Genomic DNA, 10,597 nt, shown 5'->3' on the forward strand with positions numbered 1-10,597 from the left:
CACCTCATTAATAGGTTTTTTGATTTCAACTTGGTTAGATTTTAGTTCTTTAATTTCTCCAGAAAGGGCTTTAATATCTCCAGAGAGGGTTTCTCTAATATCTTCCATGCCTTTTTCGAGTCCGGCTAGAATGTTCAGAATCGTCATTCTGAACTCTTGATCTGACATAGTACCAATGTCTGTGTTGATTAGGTCCCTAGCCTTCGGTACTGTCTCTTGTTCTTTTGTTTGTGGTGATTTTTTCCGCCTTGTCATTTTGTCCAGATAAGAGGATATGAAGGAGCAAATAAACTACTAATAGGGTGGCAAAGACCCCGGAAAAATGAGCTGTAACCAAATCAGAAGAGACCCCAAATTGTGGGGGGGAGAAAGGGGATAAAAAACAGGTTCTGAAAAAAAAAGAAAAAAAAAAGAAAAGAAAAAAATTTAAAAAATAAAACAAATAAAAAAATATAAAAAAGAAAGAAAAAATATATATATTTAGATGAATTAGTCAAAAAACGTTAAAAAAGAAAAGGGTAAAAGTTTTTAAAAAAATTTAGCAGAAGAAGAAAAAAGAAAAAAGAAAAAAAAATTGAAAAAAGAAAAAAAAATTGAAAAAAGAAAAAAAAATTGAAGTAGCCGCAAGACTAAAGAATCATGGGGAGAAAGCCATGAGTTCCGTGCTTTGCTTTCTCCTCCTCTGGAATTGCTCTGCTGTCTTAGGAATTGAATCTGCTTTCTCCTTGATAGATGAACTTCGTTCTGGCTGGATATTTTGTTGATCTTCTGGGGGAGGGGCCTGTTGTAGTGATTCTCAAGTGTCTTTGCCCGAGGCGGGATTGCACCGCCCTTACCGGCGGCCGGACTAAGTAATCAGCTCGGGTTCACTTTTGGGAGCTTCTGTTCCCTGAACGCTTTCCGTAGAGTTCCGGAGGACGGGAATGAAAATGGCGGCCTCCCAGTCTCCGGCCCGGAGGAGCTGAGAGCCTGGGGCCCCACTCCTCAGTGCGCCCCCAGAGGACAGCACCCAATCACTCCCGTATCCCCAGCCTCTAGCCGCGCTCCGAGCTCACCCAGCCCGCGACCAGTTCAAGGTAACCCCGAGCTGAGAGTTCAGTCCTCGGCTCTGTCTTTGCAGCCGGTTTCTCCGTTCTAATACCTGCAAGCTCTCCGACACTCTGACACCCCCGATCCTTCTGTGACCTTGCGGGGCCTGGGGCCACGCTGGCCCCGCGTGGGCTTCACCCCGGTTTAGCCCCTGGAGCAATGTCCCTCAGTGGAAGACTTTTAAAAGTCCTGATTTTGTGCTCCGTTCCTCCGCCGCTTGCCGGGAGCCGGCCCCTCCCCCCGCGGTCTATCTTCCCGTCGTTTTAGATTCACTTCTCCGCCAGTCCTACCTTTCAGAAAGTGGTTGATTTTCTGTTTCTAGAGTTGCTGTTCTTCTTCTCTTCGCTCTCCCGTTGGATTTGTAGGTGTTTGCAATGTTTAGATAAGCTATCGAGCTGATCTCCTGTTACCTGATGTAGTCTCAGGCTGCTACTTCTCCGCCATCTTGACTCCCCTCTGTTGAAGACTTTTTGACCATGGAGTTGGGGGTCCGTATCTGGGCTCTCTACTCTGTTCCACTGGTTTATGTGTCTGTTTTTATGCCAGTACCATGCTGTCTTGGTGATCACAGCTTTGTAGTAAAGCTTGAAATCGGGCAGCATGATGCCCCCTGTTTTGTTTTTCAACATTTCCTTAGCAATTCGTGGTTTGTTCTGATTCCATACCAATTTTAGGATTATTTGCTCCAACTCTTTGAAAAATATCGGTGGAATTTTGATCAGAATGGCATTAAAATTATAGATTTTTTAGGCAGTATAGACATTTTAACAATGTTTATTTTTCAGATTCATGAGCATGGAGTTGTCTTCCATCTTTTCGTGTCTTCTTCAATTTCTTTCATGAGTGTTCTGTAATTCCTCAAGTACAGATCCTTAGCCTCTTCAGTTCAATTTATTCCCGGTATCTAATGGTTCTTGGTGCTATAGTGAATGGAATATATTCTCTAATTTCCCTTTCTGTATTTTCATTGTTAGTGTATAAGAAAGCAACTTTTACCTGTACATTGACATTGTATCTGGCCACATAACTGAATTGCTGAATGAGTTCTAATAGTTAGGGGGTTGTGTCTCTTAGGTTTTCCATATAAAGTAGCATGCTGTATGTGAAGAGAGAGAGTTTGACTTCTTTTTTTTTATGAGTTTGACTTCATTGCAATGTGTGCTCATAGTTTTAAATGGTTCTTGACTGGGTCAGTTAGCACAGTATCTGTCTCTTGATCTCAGAATCTTGAGTACAAATTTTTGTCATGGAGGTTGGTAAAAAAAAGGTTGAGGTGTTAATAAAATTCTGTCCAATTTTTGTCTAGGTATTTTATAGGTGTAGCTGTTTTGCTGGAGTCTTTGTCACGTGTTGACTCTGTTGTTGTGGATGGGTTTGGGTATACATTCAGTTGCATTGCTTTACTTGAGGTCGCCCAGTGTTTCCAGAACCACTTAATGTGGAGACTGTTGCTTCCCTATTTTTTATTCTTGGAGCTTTGGTTGGAAATGAATTGAATACATATGTGTCAGTTTCTTCCTGGTCTTTGTACTATGTTCCATTCATCTGTGTGTCTGTCTGTATATCAATACTATACCATTTTGATTTCTACAACTTTGTAATACACTTTGAATTCAGAAAGCATTACATCTCCAGTTTTGTTCTTTCTCCAGATGGCTTTGGCTATTCAAGGCCTTCCATGGTATCATTCACTTTGTACGATTGTTGTTCTTATTTCTAGAAATGCTATTAAATGTTGATGGGGTTTGAACTGAATGTTTAGATTGTTTTTTGCAGTATGTACTTTTGGATTACATATATTTTTGGGATCCATTAGTATGGGATGTCTAAAGACTTCATTCTGTCTTCTCAAAATTCTCTCATTAATGATTTATGGTTTTCAGTATACAGGTTTTTCCCTTCTTGATGAAAATAATTCGTAAGTATTTTATTCTTTTTGAGTGATTATGAATTAAAAATTATTTTCTTAATTTCTCTCTGTGATAACTTGTTATTCATGTATAGAGATAAAACTCATTTTGTATATTGAATCTGTGTCCTTAAGCTTGACTTAATCCATCTGTTGGTTCTATGAGGATTTTTGTCGAATCATTTTGGGTTACATATATCTTATCGTGTTCCCTAATAAGTAAAAAATTAACTGGGAATATAGGTTGATGTTATCTAACTGGGAAAAAAGGATACAGCTATGTTGAGAGTTCGTTTATAAATTGTCTAAAATGTTTTGTGGTTAATGTAAGCAAAGGAATCCATGAATGGGGCTTGTTTCCATTTACTGTTTTCTTTCAACTGAATATACAGAGCTGTGGCTTAAAACAGTTATTCCCCCACACTTTCCCACCCTACAAGCTGTGCCTCTTGGGAGGCTTCCACCATTCTCTTTGCTTTGTTTTGACCCAGGGCTTGACTCAGCTGCTCAGAAAATAATTCTCAAAATATTGCAGTTGGGAAGAAGCCTATTTTTTCATAGATTTCCTAGAAGACACCCTCCAAAACATTGAATTTTACAGAATTGTTTTTGATCTTTCTGGGATCCTTGAGGATGTCCAAGGTTGAATGTGGTTTGTTTTGCAGACAGGTCAGGGACCCCTGCAGTACTCCTGCAATGTTTCCTGTGGCCACCAGAGGGGTGTGTGCTCTTATCAAAGAAAGGATCCACCTCTGCAGAGGATAGAAGTTAACCTCCTTTAGGACTTCTGTCACAGTCTTAGACAACTGCTTCAAGGATTATTTACTGTAAAGATTCTTTGGGATCTATTGACAGTTCCCTACAAGTGACAACCTAAGGTTCTACTGTGACTAAACCGTGTTCCTTCTTGCACATGGAGATACATAAAATTGTAAATGACTGAAAGAAGGTGGACCCTCCCCTCACATGAGACACAAAATGAACCCCAAATGGGTCATAGACCTAAATATAAGATCTAATCTGAACACTAGCTTTGGTTTCCAGGTGTCTCTCCTCAGAGGCCTGGTGCTGAATCACAGCATATGGGGGTTTCCTGAGGCTCCAAACAGAACACCTCTTGTCTCCACATGGGAAGTTTTCTCTTTGGAGCTATGTCCAACCCTCTGGGTAGGTGAATCCTGCAGGGCCCCTGAGCCACAGCCACATTCCAAGGTCTCCATGGACACAAACCCACATGATGGCCCATCCTCATGAGAGTCCATTTCAACTCAGCCCCCTGGTAGCTCGCCCCAGAGCCAGTAGATCGAACCTGCCTTGTCGCTAGGAAACAATGCGAATGTGAAGTGTGGTGTCCAGGCATCCATCCTTAGAACCCTGGTCTTGAGTCGTCCCTTCTGGGGCACCCTGGAGCCATCCAACAGGACTTGACTGTCCCGTAGAAGGAAACCTTGTGGTTTGGAGCCGCTCACAAGCCCCAGCATGGGAAAACCTCCATGGCCTCATGAGGCCCCCCTTTCATGAAGGGCCCATCATGGACACAAACTCCAGCCTGTGCCAACATTTGATACTCGCCCTGACTTTAGATGCAGGAGAGCTCGATTCAGCCTCTGCAGAATGGGTCTGCCTTGCCTTCGGCCCCAAACCTAACACTGGCTTGTGTTTTCAGACTTTTGTCCTCACACTCCTGGCCCACAAGCCCTCCAGTTTTGGAATTTCGGAGACACAATGCAGCACTCTGCCTGCCCACCAGAAAAAAACGTTGCCCTGTGAGGCTGCACAGAAAGCACAAATGAGGATCAACCTGCACGGGTCTCAACCGCACCCCAATTTCGAAGGCTGCCCTGGGCACTAATGCTCTGTCTGACACAGCCTGAATTCAGACCCCCCGACAGACACCCAGATGGCTGGTCACACATCCAGGACATCGGACCCGCCATGGCCTTACCGTCATCTCTTCCCAACCTGGCTTTTCAAGCCTCTGAACCTAGACCTTATCTCCAATCCCTGCACAGGGGGGAACCTGATGCCCAAATCAGAACTCCACCTTCAGCCTGGCAAGAAACCTTGCAGTTGGCCTGGTGTCGAACCTTCACGGTAGGAGAAAAATGCATGGCTCATGAGACCAAGCCCATGCTTCAGGGCCGCCTTGGGCAAATACACACATTGCGAAGCTCAGCATGAGCCCCGTGTTCAAATGAGGGCTCTCAGTGACTGGACCAAGACCCCGCATATGGGGCTTGTCATGCCCCTAGTGTAACAATCATAAATAGATGTCGAGTTTCCCAGTTGCCTGACCCCAGGGCTCTGCTCTGGAATGCCTCTTTTGGAAGGACACCTGACACAGAAAACAGGACTCCTACCTTCCCACAGAATGACCCCAAACTCTTGGGACCCTGGCCAGATCTCCAGAGAGGAAGACTCTTCAATGGCCCATGAGACAACCGCTCCATTCCAAAGCCATTCTTGACACAAAATCCAGAGACAAAAGCCGGAGTGACAGCCCCCCACTCGCCCTTCTTTCCAATCCTGAGGAGCTCTGATCACGGTCTGTAGATCGGGCCTGCCATACCCTCGACCCCAAACCTAAGCCGAGTTTCTGTTTTCAGATTTCTGTCCACACAGCCTTGGCCCACACACACTCCAGGCTGCAGCCCTCTGGAGTCACAATGCAGGACAGTGACTACACTCTCCAAGGAAACTGAGCCCATTCCATTGGCCACAAACCTACAGATTAGGAGAGACCTCCATGGACCCCCAGGCCATCCCAATAGTGTAGAACGCCCTGGACAAACAGGGGCGATCTGACACAAGCTGAGCAAATACCTCCACTCAGACAAGCAGACGGATGTCCCCAGAGACAGAATATGGTACCAGACAGGCCCCTAGGCCCTAATCTGAACCCTTGCTTTGGTTTCAAAGCATCACTCCACAGAGGCCTGTTTTCCAATACCAGCATAAGGGTATTTTCTGAGGCACCAATCAGAACACCTCTCGTCTCCACAAGGGAAACTTGCTCTTTGAAACAGTGTAAACCCTCTGGTTAGGAGAATCTGTCAGGGCCCACGAGACTTCGCCTCATTCCAAGGTCTCCATGGACACAAACCCACATTATGACCCATCCTCAGGAGATTTCATTTCAACTCAGCCCCTGGGTAGCTCCCCCAGAGCCAGCAGATCGCACTTGCCTTGTTGCTAGGAGACAATGGGAATGCGAGGTGGGGTGCACAGGCATCCATCCTTAGAACACTACACCGGAGACTTCCTGTATGGGGCATCCTAGAGCCACTAAAAAGGATTTGACTGTCCCACAGAAGGAATCCCTGCGGTTTGGAGCATCTCAAAACTCCCAGTGTGGGAAAACCTCCATGGCCTCATGAGGCACCCCCCTTCATGAAAGAGGCCATCATGGACACAAACTACAACCTGAGCCTACGTCTGATCCTCGCCCTGACTTAGAGGCAGGAGATCTCGATTCAACCTCTGCAGAGTGGGCCTGCTGTGCCCTCGTCCCAAAACCTAACCTTAGCTTGTGTTCTTAGACTTCCGTCCTCACCCTCAAGGCCCAAAAGCCCTCCAGATTGAAAATTCTGTAGCCACAATGCAGTACTCTGCCTGCCCACCAGAAGAAAAATGTTGCCGTATGGAGCTGCCCAGAAACCTTAAATGAAGATCAAACTGAATGCCACTTGACTGTACCCCAATTATATAGGCTTCCCTGGGCACTAATGCTCGGTCTAACACTGCCTGAGCCCAGACCTCCCGACCGACCCCCAGACAGCTGGCTGAAAACCCATCTCATCGGACCCGTCATAGACTTAGGCCTCATTTCTTCCCAACCTGGGCTTTCAGGCTTCAGAACCTAGACCTTATCTACAATCACTGCACATTGGTGAAACTGATTCAGAAATCAGAACTTCTCCATCCCCGTGGCAAGAAACCTTGCTGTTGGCATGGTGTCCAACCTTCAGGGTAGGAGAAACAAGCATTTCCAATACCAGCATATGGGGGTTTCCTGAGGCACCAATCAGAACCTCTCGTCTCCACATGGGAAACTTGCTCTTTGGAGCTGTGTCAAACCCTTTGGTTAGGAGAATCCTTCAAGACCCCTGAGCCACCACCTCATTCCAAGGTCTCCATGCACACAAACCCACATTATGACCCATCCTCAGGAGAGTCCATTTCAACTCAACCCCTGGGTAGCGCCTCCAGAGCCAGCAGATCGGACTTGCCTTGTCACTAGGAGACAATGGGAATGCAAGGTGGGGTGCCCAGGCATCCATCCGGAGAACTCTGCTCTCGAATCTTTCCATATGGGGTGTTCTGGAGCCATCCAACAGGCCTCGACTGTCCCGCAGAAAGAATCCTTGCGGTTTGGAGCAGCTCACAACTCCCAGCGTGGGTAAACCTCCATGGCCTCATGAGGCCCCCCACCTTCATAAAGGGGCCATCATGGACACAAACTCCAACCTGAGCCAATGTCTGATGCTCGTCTTGACTTCAGATGCAGGAGATCTCGATTCAGCCTCTGCACAGTGGGCCTGCTGTTTCCTTGCACCAAAACCTAACCCTAGCTTGTGTTTTCAGTCTTCTGTCCTCACACTCCTGGACCAAAAGCCCTCCAGATTGGGAATTCTGAAGACAAACGCAGCACTCTGCCTGCCTACAGGAAGAGAAACGTTGCACTATGGGGGTGACCAGAAACCCCAAATGAGGATCAAGCTGCATGCCACTCGACTGCACCGCAAATATATAGGCTGCCCTGTGCACTAATGATCTTTCTGACATAGTATGAGCCCCAACCTCCCGACCGACACCCAGACAACTGGCGGCACACCCAGCACTTCGGACCCGCCCTGGTGTTAGGCCTTCATCTGTTCCCAACCTGGCTTTTCAGGCTTCAGAACCTAGAGGTGATCACCAATCACTGCACGGGGTGAACCTGATGCAGAAATCAGAAGTCCTCCATCCCCATGGCAAGAAACTTGCTGTTGGCATTGTGTCCAACCTTCAGAGTAGGAGAAACCAGCATGGACCACGAGGCCACACCCATGCTTGAGGGTCACCTTGGGCACAAACACACATTGTGACCCTCAGCCTGAGCCCGGTGCTCAAGTAAGGCCTCTCAGGGGCTAGACCAAGAGCCCGCATATGGGGCTTGCCATGCCCGTGGGACGCCAATCTTAACCATAGGTCAGGTTTTCCAGTCACCCATACCCAGGGCTCTGCTCTGGAATCCCACATTTGAAGGGACACCTGAGGCAGAAAAAAGGACTCCTCCCTTCCCACAGAATGACCCCAAACTCTTGGGAGCCGGGCCAAATGCCCAGAGAGGGAGACTGATCAATGGCCCATGAGGCCACACTGACATTCCACCACCATCTTTGACACAAAATCCAGAGACAAGAGCCTGAGCAACCTCCTCACACTCGTCCTTCGTTCATATCCTAAGGAGCTGCCCTCACGGTCTCTAGATCGAGACTGCCATACCCTCGGGCCCAAACCTAAACCGAGTTTGTGTTTTCAGACTTCTTTCCCCACAGCCCTGTCCCACACACCCTCCATCCTGGAGCCCCTGGAGCCACACCACAGGACTGTGCCTCCCAATGAAACTCGGCCCATTCCATTTGCCACAACCCTACAGATTAGGAGAAACATCCAAGGTCCCCGAGGCCATCACAATCGTGTGTGCCGCCCTGGACAAAGAACGAGGATCTGACACAAGCTGGGCAACTACCTTCACTCAGATAAGCAGAATGATGTCCCCAGATATGGAAGATAGAAAAGGACAGGCCCCTAGGTCCGAATCTGTACCCTTGCTTTGGTTTCCAGGCATCTCTCCTCAGAGGCCTGGTTTCAAATACCAGCATATGGGAGTTTCCTGGAGCACCAGTCAGAACACCTCTCAACTCCACATGGGAGACTTGCTCTTTGGAGCTGCGTCAAACCCTCCAGTTAGGAGAATACTTCAGGGAACCCGAGCCACCACCACATTCCAAGGTCTCCAGGGAAACAAACCCACATTATGACCCATCCTCAGGAGAGTCCATTTCCAATCAGCCCCTTGGGTAGCTCCCTCAGAGCCAGCAGATCGAACGTGCCTTGTTGCTAGGAGACAATGGGAATGCGAGGTGGGGTGACCAGGCATTCATCCTAGAACCCTGCTCTCGAATCTTTCCATATTGGGCGTCCTGGAGCCATCCAACAGGACTCAATTATCCTGAAGAAGGAATCCTTGTGGTTTGGAGCAGCTCACAACTCCCAGCATGCGAAATCCTCCATGGCCTCATGAGGTCCCCCACCATGATGAAGGGGCAATCATGGACACAAACTCCAACCTAAGCCAACGTCTGATCCTCACACTGAATTCTGATGCAGGATATCTTGATTCAGATTCTGCAGAATGGGCCTGCCGTTCCCTCTGCCGCAACCCTAACCCTAGCTTGTGTTCTCATATTTCCACCCTCACACTCCTGGCCAAAAAGCCCTCCAGAATGAGAATTCTGTAGGCACAACCCAGCATTCTGCCTGCCCACCAGAAGAAAAATGTTGCCCTATGAGGCTTCCCAGAAACACCAAATGAGGATCAACCTGCAAGCCACTAGACTGCCTCCCCAAATATGTAGGCTGCCCTGAGCACTAATGCTCTGTTGGACACAGCCAGAGGCCGGACCTCCTTGCCGACATGCAGACAGCTGGCCACACACCCAGCACATGCGACCGGCCATGGCCTTAGGACTTTATCTCTTCCCAACCTGGGTTTTCAGGCCTCAGAACCTAGACATTATCTCCAATGACTGTAGAGGAGTGAACCTGATGCAGAAACCAGCACACCTCCATCCCCGTGGCAAGAAACCTTGCTGTTGTCATGGTGTCCAACCTTCAGAGTAGGAGAAACCAGCATGACCCATGAGGCCACGCCCATGCTTAAGGGCATCTTTGGGCACAAACACAGCATTGTGACCCTCAAGGCCAGACCCAAGCTCAAGTAAGGCTTCTCAGTGGCTGGACTAAGAGCCAGCATATGGGGCTTGCCATGCCCATAGGCTCCCATTCTTAACCAGAAGTAGGGTTTTCGTCTCCCATACCCAGGCTCTGTTCTGGAATCCCTCTTCTGGAGGGACACATGAGGCAGAAAACAGGACACCTCCTTTCCCAGAGAATGACCCCAAACTCCTGGGAGCCAGGCCAAATCCCCAGAGAGGGAGATTCGTCCATGGCCCTTGAGAGCACCCCAACATTCCATGGCCATCCTTGACACAAAATCTAGAGACAAAATCCTGAGTAACCACCTCACACTTGCCCTTCGTTCATATCCCGAGGAGCTCCCCTCATGGTCAGTAGATTGGACCTGCCATACCCTCGGTGCCAACCTATGCTGTTTGTGATTTCAGATTTCTGTCCACACAGTCCTAGGCCACACACCCTCCAGGCTGGGGATCCTGGAGCCACAGAGCAGGACTGTGCCTGCCCTCTCCATGGAAACTGAGCCCATTCCATTGGCCACAACCCTACAGATTAGGAGAAACCTTCAAGGACTCTGACGCATTCCCAATCGTGTAGGCCGCCCTGGACAAACACAGGCGATCTGACAAGCTGAGC

The sequence above is a fragment of the Meles meles genome, unplaced genomic scaffold (genome assembly GCF_922984935.1).
Source record: "Meles meles unplaced genomic scaffold, mMelMel3.1 paternal haplotype, whole genome shotgun sequence".
NCBI lineage: Eukaryota > Metazoa > Chordata > Mammalia > Carnivora > Mustelidae > Meles > Meles meles.